Genomic DNA, 15,952 nt, shown 5'->3' with positions numbered 1-15,952 from the left:
CCTTCTTGAAAATAAAGCCGTCCTCGGCGTTGCTTAATCTAAAATGTCGCTAACAAAAGAGACAAGGTGTACATGTTGTATATGTATATGTCATCCATTTTTACTTCCCTTGATTTTTGCATATATGACACATGAATAGATGAGTAACTTGCATAGTTCATAAAATCTAAAGCCAAAAAATTAGCACAAGAAGTAGAAGGCATGAAAATATTGCAACTCAGTTTGCACATATAAGTGAAGCTCTTATTCATTTCAAAAGATTGACAATGTTCATCATTAAACCATCCCAACATTGGTGAATAAACCTTACTTGCATCAAATTTACATGCTACAACATGCTTAAATAAGCAAACATGCAATAAGTCATTCAACACAGAATCATCACCAAGATTAGAGGTCATATCAAAATGATTAAACATTGGTTCTTTTGCATCAATAGTTAATTCAATGGGTGCACTCAAAATTGTTGGTATTTCAGTTGTATGATCGCATGGCAAAGTCAAATTATCAACGTAGTCCTCTAAAATAGGTGGTGTGATCAAAGTAGTGGGTAGCTCATCAGATGGTGCATTCAAATTGACAAGGCATTCATCATTCTCATGTTGAGATGAAAGATCAGTACCTTTGTCATTACCTCTTATGATCAACTCAGATGATGTAGCCACTCTCGGGGGCGATATGTCACATGGTGGAGGTGATGTAGTCCTGACAACAACGGATGTGGTTGTCATAGTATGCCTAGTAGTTGAAGGAACAATCATATCAACTCTTGGAATGTGCACCGTGCGCTTGTTCTCCTCGTGGCCAACACGTCGTTTTATTTCCTGTTCAGCTTTGCAAGCAAGATGAAACAAATGGTCCATAGGATAACACTCTTCATGAATTAGTATATCTTGAATATCACGGTTTAATCCTCCCCAAAATCTATCCATAAAATCATCTTCACTTTCTTCTAAAGAGGAATGCAACAAGGTAGTTTGTAAATCATTATAATATTTTGTTACAGTTTCACTACCTTGTTTTAAGTGTTGCAACTTCTTAATCATGTCACGAGTATAATAAGCAGGGACGAAAGTATGTCGCATGGCAAGTTTCAAATCATCCCAAGTAGTAGGTATATAATCAGGGTGTAACCGACAATATTCACTCCACCAAACCAAAGCATAACCAGTGAAAGAACCAACCGCAACCTTAACCTTTTTATGTTCATCGAAATTATGGGAAGCAAATATATTTTTTATGTCGAACTCCCATTCAATATATAAAGCAGGTTTAAAACGGCCATTAAATGGTGGTATAGATACATTAACCTGATCATGTGCATTTGGATGTTTGTGCACCTCTCGTGACGGTTATGGTATTTGCAAAGGTGGTGGCACCTCTCCCGCGATCGACAAAGCCCATGAATTGACTCTGGATCCTGTCATGATTAGTAGAACAAGAAACAAAACCCAAAAATAATGTTCCTATAACTACTAGGATGTGGTGGTAAAACGCTCACAGTAACGCAAATATCAATGTCTTACAAGTTCTTACCATGCAGCAGGCGGTGATCGGCAACCAGCGGTGTCAAGTAACTCCGAATATTGAGTAAAGCGATTGCCAGGGGAGCGTACGTATACACGGTGTAGAAATATGTGGAGCTGGGTTGGCTATATATGGTAGCAAAAGATTAGCAATAATCAATTCAAAGATGCAATGTTGAATAAACGCTCAACGACGGTACTGTGCTGGTCCTAGGCTAGACCGGACTAGAGACGCGAGCCTAGAACACTAATGAGGTCACGGCGTAGCACAACTAGCATCAATGAAGGATACTAAGTAGCTCTTGACAGCAAGATATAAGTGAAGATCACAACGGCAGTGAAGATAATGATGAAAAACAACTGCCAAGCAGGATATACAACAACTCTGTCTCCAACTTTCCTCTGGAAAAGTTTGTGCCAATTTTTTTGTTTTTTTTTCTCTCTTTTTTTTCCTCACACTTTTTTTTTCTTTCTCTCCTTTTTTTTCTCTGACTTTTTTCTCCTTTTTTTCTCTCGTTTTCTTCTCTCTCTTTTTTTCTCCCTCTTTCCAAAACAAACTAGATAAGATGCAGATTGGATCAAGTGAAGATGTGAACGATCTCAACTATTATTATAACAATGAATGGTGGGTAGCACGTGGTGGAAATTGATGGATGGGTGGTGGACAACGGAAGAGATAATGATGCAGCGGTGGCGTGACTAATGTGAACAGAACTCGAAACTCTAAACGACCTAGACACTAAGACCAACAACTCGACACGACGATGCAACCGATAATTCAACTATGCAAGCAATGAAAAGAAAATTGCAAAGGCTCAGACTGGCTTGGACAAAGGATGAATAGATCTAACTCTTTTTTGTGGCTTTTTCTTGGACAATAGGTAAGAAAATAAATCTAATCTAGGAAAACTGGAAATTCTCACCGAGCAACCTGAAAACTGATACCACTTGATAGAGGCGGGGTGTCCCGATCTTTCGATGAGATGATAACTATCGATTTGGTGGAGACGACTTTGACGATCCGACTACAAACGTGCACGACGTTGCGCCTTAGCAATCGCTAAACCAATCTCCTGAGGTTACTGACGATGCCGGAAGCACGGTCAGCCTGACCACGAAGGTCTATTCCTGCAAGCAATCGAAGAATGAGCAAGAATATGATAAAGCAATCTGAATATTGCAAATATATATGAGGTATTGATAATGGTGGGGATGTGTAAGCGGTCTTGGTCTGGTCGTTGGACACAAACGAAGTACACGAAGTTGCAATGGCTAACTTTTAACTAAACAAATCCCAAGGAAAAGCTACTAGATGGATCTACTTATATAGGAGCAAGGGGTGGCGGCCAAGGAGGTGGGAGGACGTCCCAAGGCAGCCTAAAACCAAATCTAGGTCGTACAAGGCCAATGGGCCCAAGTGGAGGTGATGTAACACCTTTGGACTTGTAGTTTGACTCGGATTCTGCTGCAGCATCAGATTGTTTCGTCCACAACTCAACGCTCCGGACGAATTTGAAGGTGATTCCAATTGGGTTGGAAAGTGCACGAAATCTAGTTTCCAACAAAAAAATAATCACCCAATTCGGAGTCCGTATGAAAAACTTGTGTGCGTTTTGAGTCAGGTATGTCTGTGCAGTCCGAATCTGAATCCAGAACGTGAGAGACTTGGACTCTATCTTCTCTTGGGCCAAAAGTGACGTGAGAGAACTTTTTGGACAGCAAATAAACATCTCTTTCTTCCTTATCTTCATATGTGGATTGTACAAATGTCCCATACACCTGCAATTAGACAAAACACAAAAGTGTGTGAAGTATTTTTGTTCTGGATAACATAAATAGATTATTGAATAGTTTGCACTAGAAATCACCTGACAAATATGCATATATGCAATATTTTTGGTCATATCCAAGGTAGTCATGTCCTCATCAACCCTTACATACTAGCCATAGATGCATTAAAATAAGCAAACAACACACGAAAGATAGAATCCGTCAAAAACAGAACAGTCTGTAGAAATCTGTAACTCTCGAATACTTATCAAACTCTAAAAATCCTACCAAAATAGAAAGTCCTGGGAAATTTGTCTATTGATCTACAGCAAAAAGAATCAACACAAAAGCATTTTTCGGTGAATTACTAAAATTATTTTGTTGCGCTCAAAGTTTCTGTTTTTCAGCAGAATCAAATTAACTATCACCATAGGTTATCCTATAGGTTCTACTTGGCACAAACACTAATTAAAACATGAAAACACATCTAAACAGAAGGTAGATGCAAAAATTTATTACTAAACAGAAGCAAAAACAAAAAACATGAAATAAAATTGGGTTGCCTCCCAACTAGCGCTATCGTTTAACGCCTCTAGCTAGGCATAAAAGCGAGGATAGATCTAAGTAGTGACATCTTTAATTTTAAGTTTTTTAGCGGAGTCATGCATGAATCCAAGAGGTTCTTTACGTTTCCCTTCATACTCGGAAATTTTTAGATCTAAAGAGTCCAACCGCTTATTGCAAAGAGTAATCAACATATTCATGCGGTGAAGATTTCCGCTAACACTCTTGAGAGGTTCAAGAGACTTTTGTAAGATTTTTGTAACTTCGCAAATCTTTTCAAACACTTGTGTTTTTATTGGGTAGGATGAGATCCCCTTTTTGAGGTAGTGCTCCCACTAGTCCCTCTATAATTTCATGCGCAATACTGGGATCAATTTCAATAAAATTTGCTTTGGCACTGCAGTCCAAGAGTTGTCTATGGGACATATTTAGCCCAACATAAAAATTGCGAAGAAGAATTCTAAAATTCACCTCTAGGGTGCAATTACGATAAGATTCCATCATCCTATACCAAGCATCTTTTAAGTTTTCTCCTTGCCTTTGCTTGAAGTGAAGAACTTCAAACTCAGGAGGCATAGGAGCGGATAAGGGACTAGCCATAGCGACGAGCACACAGAAGGCAAGCGAAAGAGAGAGGAGCTTGGCAAAGAGAGGGAAAATAAAACGGCAAGGGTGAAGTGGGGGAGAGGAAAATGAGAGGCAAATGGCAAATAATGTAAATGCGAGGGAGATGAGTTTGTGATGGGTACTTGGTATGTCTTGACTTGAGCGAAGACCTCCCCGGCAACGTCGCCAGAAATCCTTCTTGCTACGTCTTGAGCTTGCGTTGGTTTTCCTTGAAGAGGAAAGGGTGATGCAGCAATAGTAGCGTAAGTATTTCCCTCAGTTTTTGAGAACCAAGGTATCAATCCAATAGGAGGCTCCTCAGAAGTCCCACGCACCTACACAAACAAACAAGAACTCGCAGCCAACGCAATAAAGGGGTTGTCAATCCCTTCACGGCCACTTGCGAAAGTCAGATCTGATAGAGATAATATGATAAGATAAATATATTTTTGGTATTTTATAATATAGATAGGAAAAGTAAAGATGCAAATAAAAGTAAATTGAAAGCTTATATGATAAGAGATAGACCCGGGGGCCATAAGTTTCACTAGTGGCTTCTCTCAAGATAGCATAAGTATTACGGTGGGTGAATAAATTACTGTCGAGCAATTGATAGAAAAGCGAATAATTACGAGATTATCTAGGCATGATCATGTATATAGGCATCATGTCCGTGACAAGTAGACAGACTCCTGCCTGCATCTACTACTATTACTCCACACATCGACCGCTATCCAGCATGCATCTGGAATATTAAGTTCATAAAGAACAGAGTAACGCATTAAGAAAGATGACATGAAGTAGAGGGATAAACTCATGCAATATGATATAAACCCCATCTCTTTATCCTCGATGGCAACAATACAATACGTGCCTTGCTACCCCTACTGTCACCGGGAAAGGACACCGCAAGATTGAACCTAAAGCTAAGCACTTCTCCCATTGCAAGAAAGATCAATATAGTAGGCCAAAACAAACTGATAATTCGAAGAGACTTGCAAAGATAACTTAATCACACATAAAAGAATTCAGAGGAGATTCAAATATTTCTCATAGATAAACTTGATCATAAACCCACAATTCATCGGGTCTCGACAAACACACCACAAAAAGAGTTACATCGAATAGATCTCCAAGAAGATCGAGGAGAACATGGTATTGAGATTCAAAGAGAGAGAAGAAGCCATCTAGCTAATAACTATGGACCCAAAGGTCTGTGGTAAACTACTCACAACTCATCGGAGAGGCCTTGGAGATGATGTAGAGGCCCTCCGTGATCGATTCCCCCCTCCGGCGGAGCGCCGGCGAAGGCTCCAAGATGGGATCTCGTGGATACAGAAGGTTATGACGGTGGAATTAGGTTTTCGTGGTCTGTTCTGATGTTCTCGAGGTATGTGGGTATACATAGGAGGAAGAAGTAGGTCGGTGGACGCCCGAGGGGCCCATGAGATAGGGGGCGCGCCCTCCACCCTCGTGGCCGCCTCGGCTATTGCTTGACTTCCACTCCAAGTCCTCTTGATCATGTTTGTTCCAAAAATCACGCTCCCGAAGGTTTCATTCTATTTGGACTCCGTTTGATATTCCTTTTCTTCGAAACACTGAAATAGGCAAAAAAATAGCAATACGGGCTGGGCCTCCGGTTAGTAGGTTAGTCCCAAAAATAATATAAATATGTAAAGTAAAGCCCATAAACATCCAAAACAGGTAATATAATAGCATGGAACAATCAAAAATTATAGATATGTTGGAGACGTATCATTGGGCATCTTGCTCACCATGCCTCCTCCGCACTCGGCATGTTCGCTGCCTACCACCTTTGGCTTCATGTTGAAAATCTTTAGCCACAGTCCAAAGTGTGGCGTGATGCGGAGGAAGGCCTCGCACACGATGATGAATGTAGAGATGTTGAGGAAGGAGTTAGGGGATGGGTCATGGAAATCTATCCCGTAGTAGTACATAAGGCCGCGAACGAATGGGTGCAGGGGAAACCCCAGCCCGCGGACAAAGTGAGGGAGGGATACAACTGTCTCGAGGGGTTCTGGAGTAGGGACGATCTGTACCGTCGCTGAGAGACGGTGTGCGATCTTCTTGGCCAGGTATCCGACCTCCCGGAGTTTCTTGATATCCTTCTCCTTGACAGAGGAGGCCATCCACTTGCCTTGCGCTTCGGATCCAGACATGGTTGGAGTGCTTTTTGGGCGGAAGAGATGGGTGCTTGGGCGCTGGAGCTCGATAATGGATGAGCAGAGGAAGAAGAGGGTGTGGGTGAAAGAGGGGAATCCTTATCCATTTATAAAGGCAGTAAAAATCATGTGCCTCCCCACTCGCCCTAAAACTCGCTTATTTCCCAAGCGCCGTGCTGATGGCACGGTTAGGTTACCCATGCCCGCATTGATGAGAATCCCGTGATAAGGGGACACGATCTCTGCTTTGACAAGACGTGCCAATGAAACTGTGCCTCAAAATACGGAGGGGCAGAATAAAAACGGTTCGAATGAAGACCGGGCCAAGGTGTGATGTCACACTATGCATTCTCAGCAGATTGGACTCGTGGGATATTATACTCTCTACAGTGGTATGTGGGATTTGTTTTGCAGAGCTGGACACAATTTTTATGTTCAAGATCAACTTTGAAGTATTCGGAGAAGGAACCCGCATTGCAATGCCGAAGACAATCTGTGCACCGGACTCGTTGTCATCGAAGCCTGGTTCAGGGACTACTGAGGGAGTCCCGGATTAAGGGGTCCTCGGACAACCGGACTATATACATATGCCTGATTGTTGGACTATGAGGATACAAGATAGAAGACTTCGTCCCGTGTCCGGATGGGACTCTCCTTTGCATGGAAGGCAAGCTTGGCAGTTAGGATATGAAGATTCATTTCTCTGTAACCGACTCTATGTAACCCTAGCCCCCTCCAGTGTCTATATAAACCGGAGGGTATAGTCTATAGGACAACAACAATCATAATCATAGGCTAGCTTCTAGGGTTTATCCTCTACGATCTCGTGGTAGATCAACTCTTGTAATACTCATATCATCAAGATCAATCAAGCATGAAGTAGGCTATTACCTCCATCGAGAGGGCCCAAACCTAGGTAAACATTGTGTCCCACGCCTCCTATTACCATTAGCCTTAGACATACAGTTCGGGATACCCTACCCGAGATCCGCCGGTTTTGACACCGACAGAGGGCCCGAAAACCGCGCCTTATGGGCAACCCCCCCCCTCATATCATCAAGATCAATCAACTAGGAACATGTTCGATGTTCCAGGAGTTGCTCACTGAAATGGCATCTTTGGTCTCTAGGCAGACTGCGCCAGGCCTGGTGACTCGTATTACCCGATAAGGGCCTTCTCACTTCGGCGTCAACTTGTTGGAATTCTTGGCCGATTGAACGCGCTGAAGAAGATGGTCGCCTTCCTCAAAGCTTCGAGCATGAACCTTGCGGCTATGGTAGCGGCGCAAGGCTTGCTGGTAGCGCGCTTCTCCCACAGCCGCCCGAAGACGATCTTCCTCGAGGAGCGTTGCATCATCTTGCCGCAATCACTCGTGCTCAAGCTCGTCATAAGCGAGCACTCGAGCTGACCCATATGTGAGTTCCGTGGGGAGAACTACCTCTGCCCCATATACCAGGGCAAAGGGTGTCTGGCCGGTGGCTCAATTTGGCGTCGTTCTGATCGACCAAAGAACCGCCGACAACTCATCAATCCAGCGCCTTCCACTCTTGTGCGCCTGTCAAAAGTCTTTATTCCCAGGCCTTGCAGTACTTCAGCATTTTCCCTCTCCGCCTGGCCATTTATCCGTGGGTGTGCCACGGAAGCGAAACAGACCTTGCTGCTGAGGTCTTGGATGTATTGCATGAAGGTGCGGCTTGTGAACTGCGTGATGTTGTTAGTGATGACTCTGTTTGGCACACCAAAACGGCAGACTAGCCCCTTGAAGAATTTGACGGTTGACTGCGTTGTCATCTTCCTCACTACTTCCTCCTCCGGCCACTTTGTGAACTTGTCGATTGCAACGTACAAGTACTCAAAGCCCCTGACAGCGCGGGGGAAAGGGCCCAGTATGTCAAGCCCCCTGACCGAAAGTGGCCAGGAGAGAGGGATTGGTTGAAGGGCTTGAGTTGGCTGATGAAGCTTCTTTGAATGGAACTGACACGCTTCACACTTGGTTACTAGTGTCGTTGCATCCTAGAGGGCAGTGGGCCAGAAGAAACCTTGCCAGAAGGCCTTGCCGGCAAGGGCCCTCGACCCTATGTGGGAGCCACATATGCCTCCATGTATCTCTACCAACAGCTCCTGTCCTTCCTCCGGGGAACGCACTTCAATTTCACTCCATTTGGTCTATTTCTGTATAGAACGTTGTCAACAAACTGATACATGGCAGACCGACGGGCTACTTTCTCCGCTTCTTCCTGCTCCTCAGGAAACTCCCCTGTTTGGAGGAATCGAACGATATATTGTGCCCATGCCAGAGCCTAGGGCTCGACGGCAAGGACTAAAGGCATTTCCTCTACCATGGGAGCGACTGTCTCTATGGCCAGGGCTTGACGCCCTGTCGGAGTCGGTTGCCCCATGGCAGGCTCAGTGTCCACGGCAACATCTTTGCCAGTGGCTTCTGGGAGCTTGGTGGGAAAGTACTTGCCAGGGCCTGATTTCCTCAGCTTGTTCTGCTCTGTCGATGGTTCAACGAATGGTTGAGTTAACTGAAGCACAAAAGTACCTGGTTCCACAGGTAGTTTGAAGGCAGCGCGCTTCGGCAGGTAGTCAGCAATGTCATTCTCCACTCTGGGAACATGCTCCGCCTGTATACCGTCAAAACGCTCCTCCAGCTTCCTCACCTCATCTATGTGGGCCTCCATCAACGGGCTTTGGTAATCCTTGTTGACTTGCCTGACAACAAGCCGTGAATCACCCCTGACGATGAGCTTTTTGATCCCGAGGTATGCCACGATCCTAAGACCGGCAAGCAACCCCTCGTATTCTGCAGTGTTGTTCATCGACATCTCCTTGGGAAAGTGCATCTGGATTACATACTTGAGGTGCTCTCCGGTGGGTGCGATGAGCAGCACACCAGCACCGGCGCCTTGCAGCGAGAAAGCCCCGTCAAAGTACATAATCCAGTTGCGACTTGTTTCCTTGCCGGGAAGAGTGGTCTCCTGGATCTCTACGTTGGGCGTCGAGGTCCACTCTGCAATGAACTCTGCCAAGACTCTGCTCTGGATCGTCGAAGTACTTTCAAACTTCAAACCAAAGCTCGACAGCTCCAAGGCCCATTCCACAATCCTCCCGGTTGCATCCGGGTTATGCAGTATCCGTTCCAACGGGAGGCGGGTGACGACGGTGATCTCGTGCGCTTGGAAGTAATGACACAGCTTCCTCGAGGCCATAAGGAGGCCGAAGAGCAATTTCTACACGCCGGAGTACCTTGACCTAGCCCCCTGCAAGAGGGAGCTGACAAAGTAAACCGGGTGCTGCATCTTCTCTTTCTTCCACACCACTTCATTTGGTTGTGTAGGCCCTGTCCCGCCGGTGTCAGACCCTGCCGGGCGCCTCGCCTTGGCGGTACCAGGCCCTGCCGGGGGAGCGTTGGCTCACCATCCACCAGTCCTACCGTTGCCACTGCCCCTTTGTCAACCTCCCTCTGTGCCACTAGCGCGACGCTGACCACTTGATTCGTTGCTGCTAGATACAGCAACAGCGGATCTTGTGGTTTAGGCGCAACCAGTATCGGTGTGGAGGAGAGGTATTTCTTCATATCCTGCAGCGTTGCTTCGGCCTCTGGGGTCCACTCCATTGGGCCCAACTTTTTCAAGATTTTGAAAAAGGGAAGGGCACGCTCAGCAGACTTGGAGATGAATCTGCTCATGGCGGCAACGCAGCCAGTGAGCCGACGCACATCCTTGATCCGCCTAGGCGCCTCAATCTTCTCAATGGCCTTGATCTTGTATGGATTTTCCTCAATCCCACGCTGTGACACAAAGAACCTGAGAAGTTTGCCAGACGGAACGCCGAAGACGCACTTCTCAGGGGTTCAGCTTGAGGTTGATCTTGCGCAAATTTGCAAACGTCTCTTCCAAATCTTGTACAAGTGTTGCCTTGTTCTTGGTTTTGACCACTGTGTCATTCATATAAGCTTCCATATTTCTATGTAGCTGGGGCTCACAACCAATTTGGACTTCTCTTGCAAACGTTGAGCCAGCACTCTTCAACCCAAAAGGCATCCATAAAAAGCAATACGTACCACACGGGGTGATGAATGATGTCTTCTCTTCATCTTCTCTCGTCATGAAAATCTGGTGGTATCCTGAGTAGGCGTCAAGGAATGATAACAGGTCACACCCGGCCGTGGAGTCAACAATTTTGTCAATGCGTGGCAACGAGAAAGGGTCTTTAGGACAGGCCTTATTGATATTTGTGTAATCAATACACAACCTCCACTTCCCATTTGCCTTGCGCACCACCACCGGATTGGCCAACCATGTCAGATGGAGTACTCCTCTCACCAAGCCAGCCGCTTCCAGCTTCCTGATCTCTTCTGTGATGAACTCCTTACTTTCCAAAGCTTTCTTCCTGACCTTTTGCTTGACAGGTCGCGCATGAGGACAGACAGCAAGATGGTTCTCAATCACCTCCCTGGGAACGCCAGGGATGTCGGATGCTTGCCATGTAAACACATTGACATTCGCCTGCAGGAAAGTGACGATCACGCCTTCCTATTTGCTATCGAGGGTGGAGCTTATGGTGAAAGCCCCTCCCATGCCATCCTCCTTAACGGACACCTTTTTGGTCTCTGGTGGTGTAGCTCTGGATCTTTTGCTCTTGCCAGTGGAGCTCTCTGGCACGTCCTCGACGGGAGCACAACACTCCAAAGAGGTGCACTTGCCGGAGTGGGCGCGATAGGTCTTACCGGTCTTCTTCCCGCCTGGGGCTTCGGTGGCAGGAGCAAGTGCCTTGGTGGCAGTCGCCGCAATTGCTTCTCGGTAGAGTTGGTCAGCGCAGATCAGTGCGTCTTTTTTGTTGGAGGGGACGGTGATGATATTCATCGGCCCAGGCATCTTGAGCGTTTTGTAGGCGTAATGTGACGCCGCCATAAACTTGGCTAGTGTCGGGCGGCCGAGGATCCCGTTGTAGGGCAAGGGGATCTCGGCTAGATCAAAGACAATCCTCTCTGTCCTGTAGTTCAACTCGCCTCCAAACATCACGGCCAGCGTGACCTTACCTTTCGGCTGATTCCTTCTCGGGTTGACCCCTTGAAACGTGCCCGTTTCCTCGAGGTCTCCTCAGGAATCTGCAGCCTTTTGACCAGAACAGGCGAGATCAATTTCAGACCAGCCCCACCATCAACTAGCATCTTCATCACCTTGAGGTTGCATATTGTTGGTGAAACCAACAACGGCAGACACCCGATCGTAGTTGTGCGATCAGGATGGTGCTCGGTGTCAAAAATGATAGGCGTGCTAGACCACTTCAGTGGCTTCTGAGCGTCGAATGATGGCTCCGTCGCTGCGATCTCGCGTGCCCACCGCTTGAGCTGGCGGTGAGAGGTGTGCAGCGAGGCGCCACCGTCGATTCACATGGCCTCTGTGGCTTTGTGAAACTCAGGCTCACCGGACTCGTCGTCCTCGTCATGATCATCGTCTTCCTGCTTCTTATCGCGGCCCCGGCGGGCCTCTCTTGCTGGTTATCCTTGCCGCGGCGGCCTCATTGGCCGCCACGCTTCTTGCCGGATCCTTCGGCATCATTCAGACCCTTCTCCCTGTCCCACCTCTCATACTCAGCTTTTTGCTTCTCAGCAAGCAGCTCAACTTGTCCGCAGTTCTGGAGGTCATGGCCCTTGGTACGGTGGATATTGCAGTACTGCTTGCCGGAGCTTCATGGCTTGTCGGCAGCCGGCAGGGCCCGGCAAGCGGCGCACCCGGCAATTTCCTTGCCGGGGTCGCTTGCCTTGGCCTTCTTGGCAGTGCCGGTGTCGTCGGATCCCTCGACGGCAAGCACGGCCTTACCCTTGCGCTTTCTGTTGTGGCGCCGGCCCTTCTTCATCGGGGCGGCGGTTTCTTCGTCTGTGGAGTCGGTTTCCGCACCAGCATCCTCGTCGGCGTACTTCGTCCCCTCTTCAGCTCGAGCGTACCTATCGGCCAGAACATAAAATTCGGCCACATCTTTGACCTTTTTCATCGCCAGCTCTTCACACATCTTGCAGTTGCGCACATTCTGATGGAATGCGCTAATCACGGCAGCGGGATGTACATCTGGGATGTTGTACTGCACCCGGCTGAACATCTATATGTACTTGCGCAGGTTTTCACCTTCCTTCTGGGGGATGATATGCAAATCGCTTGCCTGGCCATGAGCTTGATGGCCCCCAGTGAAGGCGCCAACGAACTCATGACACAAATCCGACCAAGAAGAAATGGAATCCGCCGGCAAGTGCATCAACGATGACATGACATTGGGCTTAAGTGCCAACGTGAAGTAATTGGCAAGCACCTTGTCGTCGCGGGCTCCAGCAGCTTGCATCATGATGTGTAGATGCTGAGGAACTCTGACGGGTGAGTCTTGCCGTTGTACTTCTTGCCAACCTCAGGCTTGAACGTGCGGTGGGAGGGCCGCTGGAACTGCCGTAGCTCAAGGGTAAAGGCTGGGCAATCCACCTCGTAGGGTAGGCCACCATAGCCTCCCGGCGCCGGGTGGTCCATAGTGGGCCCTGCCCGCCTATCTGACTGGTGGCGCGCTTCACGCCGGCATTCCATGGTGGTTCGAGCGTCTTCAAGGGCTCGCTCCTGAAGAACTTGGCGCTAATCGCGATGGGTCCGTGGGTCGGACGACACTATGGAAATGTTATCACAAGCATCATCACGATGGACCGACACCCGCAGTAACTGGCATGAGGGAGGAGAGTGCACCCTGGCTGCATCACCTCCGACCCTTCCACCACTGGCACTCGGTGGCTCGGCGGAGCAGCGGCCTAAGGGCCCCGCTGGTCACGGCTTATCTTTGTTGGTGATACCGACGAGGATCCGGATGGTGGCTCTCCACTCGTCGAGCTTTTCTGCAACAGGAGGAAAATCGAGGAGCAGCTGCATGGGCGCCTAACCTTCTGCTGGTGTGGGCGGTGGCGAAAGCTGCATGGACCGTGATGCGCTCCAACTCCTCACCACGTTAGAAGGAGCTCTATCATGTCCGTGTGGTTGTACGCCATTTCCGCCAGCACTTCAGCGTGCATGCTGGCCTCCTTCGTCCCGCGAAGGATGCGCAGGACTCTTCCCACGGCGGCGCCCGGGGTCACCGGCGTGGTGACGCTGCTCATCGCGCACAACTTGGGAAGAGCGCGTCGTGGGCACCGGGGTAGGTGTCTTGGAGGTCGCCGCGCCACCGGTAGGTGGCACGGCGCCGCCCTTGGAGGGCCCTGCATCGCCCGCGGGGGCCCAGCTCCGTCTTTAGATTTGGCGGCGTGCGGCCCATCGTCTTGCGCACGAAGCCGTGCCTCGTCTTCCGTCCGCGACCGCCCCGCCACTTGCCTGCACTAGCACGGGCCATCCGGCTCTGGATGAACCGATCGCGATCGTCATCTTCTTCTTGAGAGCCATGGCGATGAAGAACTGCTAGACTAGCTGCTAGAACGGATTTTCACAACTATGCCCCCCTGCCTGGCGCGCCAGAGATGTTGGTGGAAAATGACACCTATGGGATCATTGGAATCCCTACTACGGTCGGCGTGCGTGGGGTTGTAGAAAGAGCGGGTCTAGGAGTCAGCACAAAGATCGTTTACCCAGGTTCGGGCCGCGAGCATGTGTAATACCCTAGTCCTGCTTTGGTGTATATTTGAGTGTTCTTGAGCTCTTGAACTAGCTACAGTGCGCGCGTAGTCCAAAAGATCTGAATCCCTCTCCAGTATGCCTCGGGCCTCCTTTTATAGTTCAAAGGGGACGCCAAAGTGGCACACAGGAGGTGGAAAGTGTACACAATGTACAAGCTTATCGCCTGACATCACAGGACAAAACGCATTAAATGCGCTACTTAGGTGTCCTCTTGCTTTATCGGGGACGGCAGCGAAGCCCGTCCCACCCATCGCCGCTTCGCCTTGCTTCGACACGTGTCCAGGCCAACGAGGCATGCAGCACCATGTAAGCTGGCAGGCTGTTGAGCTGGTGTGGTGGTAGGGTCTTCACGAAGATCTGCATGCCACCATGCAGGTGCTTGCTGAGTCAGTCTAGAGGCCGCACGTCGCCACGCAGGTGCTCGCCTAGCTGGCTGAGCTGGCAGCTGCATGGGAACGACGGTGGAGTCTTAGCAGATGTGGGACTGGCCGCGGCCCCGCATGTCCTCGGCAAGGGTCTTTCCAGGGTCCCGGCAAGGGTCTTGCCGTGATATCACGGTCGTCCCCGGCAAGGATCTTGCTGGAGGTCTCGTGGATTTCCTCGGCAAGGAACTTGCCGAGGATCATCACCTTCTGGTCCTCATCTGACTTGTGTGTTTATGATCTTCACGAAGATCTGCATGCCACCATGGAGGTGCCTCCCGAGAGCTGGTTCCAATGTGGTCGATGGCGTTGGAACCCTTGGGCTCAAGGGTGGCACGCTCTGCTCGCGCTGGGCAAGTGCCCCGGCAAAGCTCTTGCCGGGGCTGCGGAGGCTGCCCCGGCAAGGGTCTTGCCGGGGGAGTCTACCTCGCCCTCTTGATTTTGTGTCTTTGGTCTTTGGTCTTCGGCTTCCCTCCTCTGCCCTGCTAAGTGTGGCCGCCGGCGTGGCCCTGACTGCCCGTACACAAGTAAAGGGGTATAAAAGAGCGCCCCTACTTTTGTACACCGACAGCTCCGTTCTGCGTGCATAATATGTCAAAATGTTCATCTCAGAGTGCTCTTCATGATGGAGTAATTTCCATATGTTCCTTTTCATATTGATGCCTTAATCTTCATAGCAAAACTGCCAAGTGATATAAATTATTGTAAACTACTGCCTGTTAACATCATGTATGCATATTGTGAGTGGTGTAACTTTGTATCTGTTGATCTTATGAAGATGATCTTCATATGCGCATGTTCTGCTCTTCATGCTCATCGCGTTGGTTTCTACTGCATACATTTTAAGGTTAATCTTGACATATTAATCCTTGTTGCAGAAGTGCATGTTGCTGTTAACTGCTGAAAACTGTTATAACTTGCCTATTTGTCATTTTTATATCTTTTTGTATGATTTTCTTTTGAGCATCATGTTTACATTTTTAGGAGTATAATTATGCCGTCTTTTCTGTGGTGCATTCCATGTATTTTGATACACCCTGTAGTGAGTGCATCGAGCTTGTGAAGTGGGCTCCTCGCTGTTAATTTTCTGCCAATGATGAATCTGTTATATCATGATGCCATGTTTGCTTGATGCTACCAATTAATCCATGCATAATCTGGAGATGCTTAGTTGAAATGTTTTGTTGTGTATGTTATGCATTATCCTTCCATGCCATTTTATGCCTATATATGGCCTG

The sequence above is a fragment of the Triticum dicoccoides genome, chromosome 1B (assembly GCF_002162155.2).
Source record: "Triticum dicoccoides isolate Atlit2015 ecotype Zavitan chromosome 1B, WEW_v2.0, whole genome shotgun sequence".
NCBI lineage: Eukaryota > Viridiplantae > Streptophyta > Magnoliopsida > Poales > Poaceae > Triticum > Triticum dicoccoides.
This window is presented reverse-complemented; position numbering follows the sequence as displayed.